Raw genomic sequence first — 14,406 nt, forward strand, 5'->3', positions numbered from 1 at the left:
AAGCTCAGCTGTGCTGCCCAACTTTACTGAAGAGAAGCAGCTACCTTGTTCAAGGAGGCAGCTCTGAGCTACCTTCAATTTACAGGCAGATACTGAGCAGGAAACACTTCAGCAAAATTGGTTCAGACTGACTTGTTTAGTAAAGAGAGAGTCCCATTTCTGTTCCTCATTCACCTTTAAAACCCAGCTAAAAAGAGTTAAGAGCTACACTGGCTTTGTATGGGAATTTATTTACTATTTCTTAATTTATTTATCTATTGAGTGCAGTCAGGTTAGAGTGGTAAAACATCAGGCCCTGCATTCAAAATGCATGATGAATTACGAAGTCGGGTCAAAGTTCCCAGCTGGGTAAACCAGCACAGACACTTTGACTTCTAGGACCTTAATGGATTTATAGCCAGCTCAAGACCAGAGCATATCACCACAAAGGTTACACTCTGTGGGACAGAATAGCTTTTCCACTTGAATTTGCTCTGCTTCCAGGTCATCACCATTGTCACCATACGTGGGACTGCGTAATGGTGGTGTAATGTAAATAGCATATCTTAGCACTGAGATGAAGATGGAGCGAACCAGGTTCTGGATACCACTCCACTCTGGATTTGTACTACAGAACTGAATCCCCATTAAACAAATAAAAAAGTACTCAAACCCAATGGAGTCAATCAAGAAACTTATTTGTTGGGCAGGGGGGTTGAACTTGCTGGGTTTTTTCAAATGTCTTTTATAGAATTTGGACTTACTGAGCTTTAATAATGACTGAAAAGACTACAATATTAATGATTTTTTAAAATACCTGTCATGTGACTTTTCTACAAACAATTACTCATAAGTGTAAATATTTTTGGAAACGTGCAATTCTTACCAACAATTTATTTGCTGTTCCAGAAAAATCTTTTAACACAGCTGTAGAAGATGCAATGCCATTTCTCTAGATTTCAAACCTCCTGAGCAACCAATTATGTTGATTGAAAATTGGTTATTTCCTTCACCAATTTCCCACCAATCAGGATAACATCACTGCACAGATTCCTAATCAGGATTCATTAGGGTGGATGCAAAAAGTATTATGAGGTCTTCTTTTGGATTACTTCTCACTATTCTTTAGGATAAGAGGTTTGACTTTTTTGTTTTAAAAAAACAGATCATAAGAGCAAATTATATATGAGTGATATACAGAAAAAAGTAATTGCACTTACGGGAACAGTTACCAGAGGATAGGATCTTCTCTTAGATGTAACCCTTTACAGAACAGCTCTGTAAAACTGAAAACAAAATAACTTCATAGGACTTCTGAGTCACATCACAGACTTTAAGAGAACTAAATTCCACCTATAGAATTTTACGTGCAACACAAACATCCCATCACAGAAACACACGCAATGGTTTACCATAATTAACTCTATTGGGTTTGTATTATTTTAAAGAGCATCTTAAAAAATTTCATAAAAATCATATGTATTTCTTCCCTGTCTTCAGGGACTTGAGTTTAATAAAAAAAAATTAGAGTAACATTTAACTTCAGATACAAGGGAAGCTACTGAAATGGCTGTTCAGTTTCTACCTGAATTTATTGGTGCTCTTTCAAATGCCAATGCTGATGGCTATTTTTCTTTCAAAAAAGATGGGGCAAATATCTTGACATGCAGCTGGAACTGGTAAGCAGCTCCCAGGCATGCCTACAGCAGCAGCCCAAGTTAATTCTGTGCCTGTCATCAGACCTTGCAGAACTGGATGTCATATGCTGAAGCAAGTTATCGCATGTGCAGGGCATTTTACTACTGGAGATTATGTCTTGCAGCAATGTGACATAAGACACACTGGAATTACCCCCAGTCCCCCCCTCGCATGCATTTCGGCTACTCCTTTCTACAGCTCCTAGTGTAGACTCTTGAGTATATTCGTAAGCCTAAGTGACCTTGCAATCTTTGGAGGTTCAGTTCTCCAAGTATTCCCTCTCTACCAAGACTAAGGTCTGGTCACAGACCTAGCATGCCAAATGGGACCTTAGCAGTGTCCCATTTTCTGGTGTTATTAACTGCAAAAGACTCAATTGTTTTTCACTCTTTCACCTCTCTCTAAGACTATCCAAAACCAGACAGCAAACTTTGCCAGGACAGCAATTACTGACTCCTCGTTGGAAGGCACTGTACCTAAATGCACATGGAAAAGATTCCTTATAATGATTTCCTCAGTAGAAAATTTATTTATTCATTAAGTCCACTGGCTATTTTAAAAAGTTCCATAGACATGCTTTAATGATGAGCCATTCTGATTACTGCAGTGCATTTTTTGCTAAGATATTCTCACAGTATTTGATACCAGTTTTGCTCTACACTTTCTGTCTCCTAGTCAGGCTGCTGCACTTTCTTTTTATTCTGTTTCTCATCCTTATTTAACTTGGTAATCTTTTTTTTTTTTTTATGAAATATTTCCCTTTCCTATGAAAGCCAATTAACAAAATACAACTTCTGAAGTCAAAGACATAATCTAGGCAGCAGATCACAGGTATGAAAAGCACCTAGACAAATACACACACACACTGACAGCAAGTTAAAAAAAGATTAAAGAAGGTATTTACTATCCCTTGGATGGCAGGCATTGCAAGTAAAGTACCGACAGCAGTACTGGCCTCTGATTACCAGTGAGAAGGCAGTTCATTCTCCTCATTTTAAAAATCTTTATCAGGCTATTCTTTAATCAATACTGGAAGGCAAGGTGAAGGTGTGGATGTATGAGTATATTGATGTACATCAGTGCAGGTATGCCAATGCTAAATCATTTTCAGCATGACAGAAATAATATAGCCACAGGGCCATCCCCTCCTTTGGTTGGCATGGCAAATTTTGAAAGGCTGAATTTCAGGGCTTAGTAAGAAAAGAGAAACTGTGAGATAGCAGAGGATGAAAACTGGGAGGAAAAAATAAAAAATCTCCCTCTGTGTAGAAACAGCATCATAATCATGCATTTCCTAACCATGTGAATACCTCCCTAGGAGCAAGTAGTACATATGCTTTCTTTTCTTTTTTCAGCTGGAACAGTTTGAGAGTTAGATTGAGTACATGACCCTAAAACTGTCAGTCAGACTCCTTCCACCCAACACAGTCCCAAAGCTCTGCAGATTCACAGAGGCTATCATTGCAAGATTACACTGTTGCTTAATAGGGACAATTTAGGCTGATAATCTTACTTCATTGCATTCGTAACAACTGAGTCATGGGTGTCTCTTCATCTGCTTTTCATCTCTAGGAACCTGAGAAATTTTACCACATTCAGTGACTTAATGGATGATTTGACTTAGAACTACATTCCACAACAGCAGAGCACCCTGGAGATACACTCGCTTGTCATAATATATAAAGCTTCTTTCAAATCCATTGTGCATGGCTTTACACTGTTCACTGCAGACCTTGAAGGAAGAAAAGACTCTTTTCTTGTCTCATTGCTCCCAGGATGACGCTTGAAAGCTGGCAAATGAAATATTGGAAAGGAGTTTCAGAGTTCTGTTATATATTTGTTTTTCTCTAAGAAGCAGAGTGGAAAATGGCTTCACAGAAAGTTGCTTCAGAGCAGGATTATGAACGCTATTTACAGAATACCCTAGGCATTAATATTTGACTTGTACAGGTATGCTTGCTAGAAAAAAAGATACACATCTCTTGTACAATATTAATCAATACAGCATCCCAAGATATGAAGTTGCAGAGTCAGACACCAGTGTGAAATTCTAGCTCCAGCAAAATAAAGAGAAGCTCAGCCACCAGTTGCAATCAGAAGTGTATCCCTGACAGCCTGGATGACCAGCTCTGGTGCCTTGGCGCCAGGCACTCAAGCCAGCTTTGAACCATCCGTACACAGGTATGCCAATACTAAACATCCAAAGTCTCTTTTTAGGGAAAAGAAATTAGTGAAGATTTTTCTCCTTGGCCACTTCAGTTTTCATCAGTCTTGATTTTCTGGATGCACAATTAGAAAATTCAAAAAGAACACTTTTAAGAAGATAATTTTTTGGAAGTGAAATAAAAACAACAGCTCTTTCTCACGTGTTTGCACACGTTAAGTACTCGCAAAACGGGAGGTGTTGGCTTCGACTTTTTGTGGGTTTATTACTATAAATATACAGAAATGAAAATACCCTATCCAGCAGCAACATAAAGCTTTTGACTGCTGTTACTGGCTCAAGAAACCTCCTTTCAAAGGGCCTATGAGTGAATGATATACATAGATTTAACCTTTATATATGGTAGCAGGAAAGCTGAATGGCATTTTCATTTTATACCTGTGAAAATACGACGAGACAGGCTCAAGCTAGTCTATATATTTTCTAAATGTACTTAACTTGGGCATCTCAAGGATGCAAAATTCCACTCTTCTTTAGGATTTATGAGAGCATCTCCTGTGAATCCCCAGTATTAAAGCCCACTCCTTCTTCCTCTGTGAATGCAACCATTAACAGTGTATGACAGTACTGGTTAGAAACAGACAGGGGAATTAATGTTACTTAGGTGATCTTATCTCCTGAACATTGTTTTACTTTCAGTGCTCAACTTGCAATATCTCCTTTTTCATGTTTTCACTTTCATTCATATATGGTGTATATCTGTGCATATATATATATAAGTTCTGATATTTTAAAAATCTAAACTGAACTCTCCTCCCAACCCCAAACACCATTATGCAAGACCACACTGGCATTGATATGGGTAACTGGAGGGCTGGAATGCAGACTGCCATGTGAGCCAAGAGAAGAACACGGAATGGCCAAACTTGCAGGTGATACTCAAGAATTTCAGGTGTCACGTCCCTGCTTAGTGACTGGCAGTATGGCAGTCCTCCTCATCTTCTGCTGGTTAATTAAAATCCCAAGATATGGGAGGAAAGACAAAAGCAGAAAACCAACAGCACCAGTTTATCCTGTGGTACACTCAGCTCAGGTCTCACCTGGCAATGTAGTGGTGGGGTCTCCAAGAAACCTCACTATCTTCTGCTCTATAGGACTCTCGTGTCTCTGAAATATGTGGTATGTCCTGTGGCTCCCAGCCAAGTGGTGAGTTTTTGAAAGCAGCCTGCAGGCTTGGCATGACTGATTCTGAAACAACAGATGAACAGCACTCTGCTCTCCCCAGCCACGGATTGCCACAAGGAAGAGACACTTACTTTGGTCAGACCCTCATACAATCTCACCTTCTTTCACACACCCCAAAACAGGTTGTCAGGCTTCTGCCTTTCTGACTCACTCCAGGTTGACCTAACCGCAGATCTAACCAGGTAACTCCTTGACTCTTAGGAGTGACAAGTGGCCTTGCCAGCTTGAGGTATTTCTATCCCCTTGCATGTGTTATAGACCAACATCTATCAAACTAAGTGTCACACTCACTGCGTATTTGTGAAAGCTCTCTTACTTAGCTGTAGAACTTGTAACTTTAAAAAAATGTTGTTCTAAAATGGTACAACATACATAAAGAATACTCATGTAGAAAGCAAAGCTAGAAATGTAGTAATTTCTACTCTCAATATTTAATCTTCCTATTTTACTTGGATTCATTCAGAGCCTGTAAGAAAACTGAGAAGCAAAACCTTTAAAAGTTTGATAAATACCTTTCCAAAAACCATTTAATTGGGAAAAAAAATGCCTGTACAGAAAACTTCAAGCCAGTAAACAGACCAGTGGACTGTATGAAGGTATCACTATGCTCCATTTCCAGCATACTGTTACTACCTGTGCCTCAATTCCATGGGTATATTGGTTTCCACATGCAGAAACAGGCACGTATAGATGAGGTAAGCATCAATGTATACAACACACAAACTGTATAAACACACATGAACAAGTATCGACAAATACACAGATGTTCCCTCTTTCATATCTTCTTTCTCTTGTATGTATGTTTAGAGAGAGCACTGGTATACATGTACGGTATGTATGACACAGTGACATTTGATTCTAACAGCATGAGCCTTTTGTTCTCATTTTGCTTACCTGTCAATTCCTCCTATTCGTGTGACTGATACAGTTATAACCTAATACAACTAGAAGGCACTGCCAAATGCTTAATAATTTGCAGACTTCTCTTCCTTCATTGCAGTCTCGGAGTGCAAGTGGCACAGAAGAAGCATGCTTGAACTCTCCTGACCTGGACAGCTGCTCGAATAATGGCTCAAAAATTAACACCAACTAAAAAAGATGTTGAAGACAAACTTTTGGCATGTGTCCTTCTTTGTTCCTTTGCAGATTTCAAGTATCCTCTTAAGAAAATTAATATAAATAAACAAACTAGATGGAAATGCAAAGATCAGAAACAAACCACAAAGCTCTGTATAAACAAACTTCTTCCATACAATGAATTCACAGATGAAGACGACTTATTTGATGTTAAAATAATTTGGAGGCTCTGAGTAATGTTCAAACAGGAAGAAACACAGGTCAGAGTGGTTACTGTATTGCATTTACCTCTGGAGCATCAAAACATTGCCCAGTATGATTGAGGCCAGCAATGGCAATGGCACCGGCAATGGCAAACAACAAATCCTGCTCTCCTCTCTTATTCTGGCCTTACTTCCATTTAATTCAGCCAAGAAAATTATGAGCAGCTCAGTTCCTTCTGACTAAAATACACCATAATCAAAGCTGTTCCCAAAAATATTAGTTCTAGATTGTCCAAGCCTGAAATTCCCACACAGGCACCTAATCCTACACCTGCAAAGTCTCTGGAAAGCTGTGGACCCCCAGTGCCAGTGCAAATAGCTGTCCCTTGAACACCTTGCAGATGGCCTTCCTAGGTGACATACGAAACCTAATGCCACATTAAGGCCACTCTAATCCATTGGGCCTGCCTGAGGATGACATAGGACAGGGGCTCCCCACACCTGTTTCCAAGCTTTTTTCTACAGAAAATGAGGACACCAGTGACAAGTACAGAACCTGCTTCCCATAGCAGGGAAATGTCACAGAAACTCCTTTGAGGGGTATCCTGAGAGCGCCCTTATACCCCAGTCCACTACTTGCACAATGAGCTTGGGCACACAATAGGAGATGCCTCACAGAAGATATGGTCCCATGGGTAAACAAAACTAAGGACAGATGGCTAGAAATGTCAGGACAGCTACAATGGAGAACATTTCAAAGGTTCACCTACGGATGTTACTACACACCTCACTGGATTTAAACACAATTTCAGTCCCCAGCTCCTATTTGAAGCTGGATGCCAATTTTTCTTTTCCCAGCAAGCCAGACATCTGCAGAGCAGATAATCAGGCAAGTGGGTCTGTGCACCCAGGCACCCTGCAGCAATGGAGGCTGCCATGACTCAGGTCACCCAAACACTTGGTAAAATCCCTCTTTCTTGTGTCTAAATATCAGTTTGAGCATCCAGTAGAAGAATATCAATGCCCTGTTAAGGCCATGTCTGAACCCCCCCCCGAAACACCTCTTCAGGTCTGCTAAATGATGAAGGGCTGGGGGGGACACAGCTAACTCCAAACAAAGCAAAAGGTTAAAGCTGCCATTGTAACTGTCAGTCACGTCCATACGCAACTGCTGATACAGATCTCCACTGGAAAGCAACTGCAGAGCAGCACAGGCAACATTTCCAGCTGCAGTCAGCACCATCAACCTTGTCTGCTTCTCATGCCCTCTGCCATGCTCGCTGCAATACTTTTAAGAAGGCAGATGCAACTGCATAAAGCTAACTGCTTATGTCATTTTATAAGATTTTAGATTTGTTCTAGGTAACTAGTTACACGAACAAGAGAAATAGATATATGAAAGATCTATCAGACATTCAAAAAAGAAGTGGGGGCCTCCTCAATAAAGAAACCATCATCAGGCAGTTTGAGAGGGATCAGACACAGCTACTGTCCTTCTGCCATGAGCCTTAGCAAAAATGGGATCAAAATACTATTTAAAACCATTCCTTCCTTCTAAAGAAAAATCTGCCTCTTTCCTTTACTTCCCACTGTTGTTTTCTCCTCCTTTGCCATGCTCTATTTTATGGCCCTTTAGTTTCCAATGAAAAATATTTTGTGTGCTGAGCAGAAGGAGAAGACACAAGTCCCACCAGACAAGACACAAAGCTCAGGCTGTACCAGCAGGACACAGCAAGGGCAGTGCCGGAGTGCCGGTGACTGAGAGCCGTGGGCTTAGACTCAAGCCAGACATGCAGTGTGGCTCATACCAGCCAGTGCTGAACCTTCATTTGACCCTTTGTGTTTTGGACATATTTTGCTTCTTATGCTGATAGTGGTTATGGGAATCTGAGCAAAACCCATCAAGCAGCTATATAGTTTCCTTATTAATAAACCTGACTCTCATTTTTTTTTCCTTGCTATTCTGATGCCACCTGAAGGCAGGCATGGTTATAAATCACAGGGCAATGTGACATTAATCAAGGAGCAAGGATGTTCTACATGAGGAATGAACATTTGCAGGTACAGCAGCCTCTTGTTTTATGTGGAGCTGCTTCATCGTAAAGAGGGCAAGTGAAAAGAGAAACCCACTGTGGGTTCCTCTTCTAATTCCTAACCCCAGGCTTTCCTAGTTTTCTCTCTCTAGCACAGAAATGAAGCATGCAGTAGCACTTTTTCCACCACTGATATATGTCATTGACCGGTAGGTGTTACATCTGATTAAGGATACAGGAATACAGTGATTTACACTCACCTGAAAGGTCCTTTTACATGGTCCTATTGACATAGGGGACTGTGGTACATTCAGAAGCAAAGCTGGAAGTTAAGCAATCTCTGAAAGACAGAATTCTCTTCAATTTTTTAAATGTTTCCTATTTGTGTGTGTGCATGCATGTGACTTTACATTTAATTGCAAGCAATTTTCTTTTAAAAAAAACAGTAGCGGTAGTTTATGTCAGAACTTTGAGATTCCCAAGGCATTTTAATGGTAAAGTCATTCTCTGCAACTTTATATCATTAAGTTGTCTAAAGTACACCTTCCTATTTTGTTGTCAATTATTTCTTTCTGCTGCTTTGAAGACGAGTAATGGTTTTGGTGATTTATTCCTCAAGGCATTTATAAAACCTGCCCTGGTAATAAACCACAAAACAGTTAGTTTCTGATGTCAGCAAATGCTGGTACTTATGAAAGGCCCATGAACTGATCAGAATATTTTCATATTTTTTATTCAGAAGTATTAAAAACTATAATATTACTATTATTTTTATGTCATGGAATTATTTCCACAATATCCAGTGTTCTGTTTAGATGCATGTCAAATAAATGAAAGTTATACAGTTATTTTTTATTTCTTGATTGAGCAAGTATTTCATACTCAGTTCAAATATATATACATGGATGTAACATTATTTTTCATATTAATCCTTGCAACAGCTTCTGAAATACGCTTTTTGTCTCTTCTCCTGACAGAGAAGCCAGACTATGGTTACAATATAATTTTTCCTGGCATTCACTTTTAAATCTTTCTGAGCAAATTTCAATAAAGCCATTTGTTATGAGGTAGTTTACTTTGCAAGAAATGTCATATCTAGTTGTATATCTTTCTGAGACTGGCCAAAAAATCTGAAGCCTCATATGGATCTTTTTAAATAAACACAGTGATAAATAGTCTGTAATTCAATAAATATTTTGGCCTGTAGTCATTTTCTGCACAGAGTCTCTCTGCCATGGGAAGATTATATTCAGAAAACTGTTAAAATATGACCGATGTTTCAAAGAATCCTTAAAAATATATTAATCTATATTAACTGCATTAAGGCAAGAAATGAGCTCATGGCAACTGGCAAATTCACCATCCTCTACAACAAACAATTACAGGAGTGTGGAGTATATACCGAAAATCACATACCCTACAGCTAAGCAGGATATTAGATTTGCCTGGTTATAAGTAAGCCATCAACTGGCTTATGGCCACACTATTTATGAGTTATGCTGTCTTTCAAGATACAACTCACATTTTGCTTAATGCCACATGACACATTCAATTTAAATCAAGATATGGCAGATAAAAACGCTGTCCCTAAGAAGTGACTCAAGTATTTAATATTTTTGGGGTTTCTTATTCTGAGTATAGGGAATTTAAGGGCAGTTTAGAATATCTTTCATTTCGTACATCTAAGATTTCTTTACCTGCAGTATAAGAAAATCATATCATTGTAAATCTCTCAAGATGACCTATCAGGTCTGCAAGTAGCCACGGGGAGGATTTATTTTTAAAACAGAGATGACTATTGCTGATATCTGTGCTCCTTCTACGGAAAATTATTTAGGGACGCGCTCACTTGTAGCACTCTCATTACATCTCCATCTATGTTCCCGGTGTGCCAGCATCAAGGCTTCAAGCGCTGTTCTGACCATTCCATCTCAAAGAGGATACAGACTAGAAAAGAGGGATATCAAAAACAATCAAGACTGCTTTGTTTAAGAAGAGGCTCTACAGATACAGACAGCTGACCTTGGAGGGAAGATGGCAGAAGCGTATTTTAATAGAGTTCTGTAAGATCATGAGTGGGGGAAGATGAATATGAAACTATTGTTTGCTGCTTTTCCTATCAGTGAGATGGAGGCATCCAGGGAAACGACGATGCAGCAAGTTCAAAAGAAACAAGAGGTACTCCTTCCATACAGTACAATGGGATATTCCACAAGCTGAAAAATAAGTGGATTAAAAAGTGGATTAGCAAATTCCTGGAGTCCAGGTCTCTCAGGCACTACTAAATACAGCAGCCGGGTTGCAACCCCTGATCTAGGCAGCCCCTTAGCCAGTGACTGCCAGAAGCCCGGAACCTATCCAAGGGACAGGTCATTCAAAACATGTTATGAATAAACTCCCTCCTTGAGCATCTGCAAGGGGCCCTTGCTGTGGGGACAGCACTGGGTGAGACAGGCTTTTGGACCGATCTGACACAGTCACTCTCTATTCCTATGTGACATCCCCCGCCGCCTGCAAAACCTCTGCTCTGGGGCTGGTTCCACCACTGTCCTCCCATTCGGAGTAGCCACCATCTTGGACCTGTCAGAAGTCAAAAAAATGCCAGGTCTGTACTTTAGAGTAAAACTAGGGCATAAAAATCAATCTCCTGGCAGAATTAATGGGACACTTCAGCCAAATTCACATGGAGGAGGATATGCTTAGACTTTGGTGGGATCCTTTTTTTTGTGGAATTTCACTATTTTGTGTGGTGCCAGGACATCCCACTGAGTAACAGTGATGAGGAGAGTGTCCCAGTCTCTCTGCTTGTGAGACACTCTCTCCACAGAGAGATTGCCTGGCTCTTACTGTGCACAACGTCAGAGAAAGCCTTTCCGAAAGCTGCTTGGTGATAGGAGAGGCGACACTACATAAAATATTCCACCATGGGCACCAGAGGAGGAAGCTGTTTAGTCACCAAGTGAGATGAGAGCGTGCAGAGGTTGCCGGGTGCCCCTATTTCTACAGCTGCTTCAACTTTTATGCTTTGTTGTGCTCTGAATGTTCTCCAAGTAGTCTGCTGGGGCATAAACCAAGATATGCACCTGAACTCCTTACACATGCCTTAAGTGCTTTCCATAGAAAATGTTTCTGAATCTGCTCTAGGGAAGTAACTGGCCCTACTCCTTTGCAAACCATTTTCACACTGGTGTTTCTAGTTATTAATGTCAAGAATCCACTGACATACACTGCCTATATGAGCCCAAGTGTCAAGAGCTGTCCCGGTGGCCTACAGTTAAACTCACAGCTATGCCAAATCAACCCCAAAAGATGCTGCAAGAGATGAATCCCTGGATCAAATTCTGTGACATTCAAATGATCTGATGAGATTACCATAACACTCCCAATTGGCTTCAGCATACAGGGAAAAAAAAAAAAAAGGAAGGAAAAAAGAAAATAAAACCTTTCCAGTTCTTTGCTGTCACTGGGGCTTGTCCCAGTTACACTTTGGATTCAAACTAGACAATACCCAGAAATCCTCCATTTTGTATCAAGGCTGAATCAAAAGCCATCCAGATTTTTTTTTTTTTAAATAATGCTACAAATTTCATTCAAAGTTTTAAGCACCCTGTGCCTATCAGCCATCTGCTAGTGTTGGATAGGATGAGTAGGAAAATAAATATTTTAGCATGAATTCAATTACTGGCTCTTTTTACCCAGGCAAAATAAAATCTCTTTATAATTCTATGAAATACAGCCAGATGCAATTGGTAATGAGCAAGCTCTTGCACTTAAGGGACTGTGGCTCAATTCCATTATCTGCCAATCAGGATACTAATCATAGAACAAAGCTCCCGGTACTGGGAAGGAAGGAAACCCAAAACAGGAAAAACAACCAAACACCCCACCCCCACCCCCACCCAAAAAAAAGAAAGAAAGAAAGAAAGAAAAAAACAATTGCCGTTTAAATTAAAACTATGCAAAGCAAGAGTGCAAAACTAGTAACAGCCCTAGAGCTGACAGCTTGTCTTAGAAGTGAAAGGAGATTCCAAACGCTTCCTTGAAGGAATAATACACTATTACAAAACACATCAAAAGCACAATCTGCCAGAAAGGAGAGAACAAAGGTAATCAAAAAATAGTCTGAGGAATGCATTTTCTAAAAGCAGCCATGAAATAAGTTCATTGGTAACCTATTCCAATATATCTAGCAGGCAGTTAGTGGAGTACATTAGTGACAGAAACACATTCACAAAAGAATATAGGTAAGAAGAGGTCAAACCTTAAATCAGTGCCAGTACATTGACTTTGGAGGAACATCACTGATATTTATCATGATGGGGTCTGACCCAGAAAAGCTCAGTAATAGTCTCCCCAGGAATCCTGACTCCATAATAATGAAAAAGATCAGGTATTGTCTGTAGAAAATGTGTGTTCAAGTACATGGGGCAAACACAGAAACCACCCACCCCATCAGCCACATGCAGTGTGCATAGAAAGCACTGGCTCATGAAGAGGTACTAAATACAAAACATCCACTCATGCGCACATAATGCATATAGGAAATGCAACCTACACCTTTGTATTCTGCGTGCAAAAGTGACAGTTGCGTCCATGTGCAGCAGTTTCCAGTATTCTCCAATCTGTGCGCTGCCAGGCATTTTCCACAGAAGCTGCAAGTCCCTGTGCATTCACTTTGAGCCTACCCACATAATGCTTGCTTCTTTCTGTTGGTTTTTGCAGAGCTTTAGACACTTGGTACAGATCCCCAAGGAGATGGACAGCACAGGCTGAACACTGTCAATGTTTCATATAGAGAAAATGGATGTGACCAGCTATTTCCACCCCTGTACCCACAATGTCATCCTAGCAGTGTTACTTTCCACCAGAACTCACCTTTCCCTTAAACAGCACCAAAGCAACTTGGAGGCATAGGCTTGCTAACCTACCCACTGTTCCCTCAGCTCTTTCTGTACTTCTTCCATGCAGGTCAGAGCCTCAGCCACTAACAATTTCACGTAAGCTGGTAGTTACCATATATTTTTTGTGACAAGAAAACTAAAAAGAAGACAGGATATCCATAACTGAGAGGCGCTCTCAATTGAAAGGCACTCCTAGTTCCTGGTGAAACAGCTATCGAGCGAATCTTGTGACAAAATTTGTCTGTGTCACTTCTCTAATAAAAATACAGCAGTTGCACAGTTCATTTTACAGCACAATTGATAAATCGATTGGAACGTTTCCTGCAGAGCTAATAGCACTAGACACAACTTCTCCAAACTTTTCGAAGAGAAAGGGTAGCATCAGCAATATCTGCTCAAGGAGAGGACCAAACAAGTTTGCCAATAAAATTGAACAAGCCGAAGGAAAAATCCAGCAGCAGACGAGACGCTCAAGGAAGTTTTAGCCAAGTCAATGTGCATGTTAGCCCTGGTGGGAATCTGGGTCTAGTTCCTGGCTCTGCTGTAAACTTCCTTTGTGACCTTGGCTAAGCTCCCTCAGAAACCTGTCTTCTCAGTTGGTAATGAGACACTGAAACAGGAGGCTGAATGTCTGTGTGTGACAAGAACCTGCTTGCAAAACAGGGAAGAAGAATGAGAAAACGCTTTCTGCCTGGAATATCCAACCATACCTTCTCTGCCATGAACTATTCCTTACCTAGCAATGCTCAGCACAGAGCACACGGCGAGGCTTTGATGCTGGTCATGGTCCACAGATTGTATTTTAACACAAACAATAATGAATAAAAAACGTTTTCCTAAGTGTCTTTTTCTGGCTGAGTATAAAACTTACAAATGCAGAAGACAAACTCACAGTGTTCTTTAAACATACCTATAAAATTACTTTGAAGTAGGAGAGAATGGTTTATTATTTCAAAGTGGTGCAGCCTTAAACACTGGGAAAGTATTCCCCGTATTTCCCCCCATTCTCTAACAACGGCAATGAATGTCATAAATCTCATTTTAAATCTAGTGGTATGTACACATAAAAAGTGTTACATTTATTCTGAGCCCACAAAAGGTTACTC

The sequence above is a fragment of the Nipponia nippon genome, unplaced genomic scaffold (genome assembly GCF_047370975.1).
Source record: "Nipponia nippon isolate SJK-2023a ecotype South Korea unplaced genomic scaffold, ASM4737097v1 scaffold_6, whole genome shotgun sequence".
In the NCBI taxonomy this organism is placed as follows: domain Eukaryota; kingdom Metazoa; phylum Chordata; class Aves; order Pelecaniformes; family Threskiornithidae; genus Nipponia; species Nipponia nippon.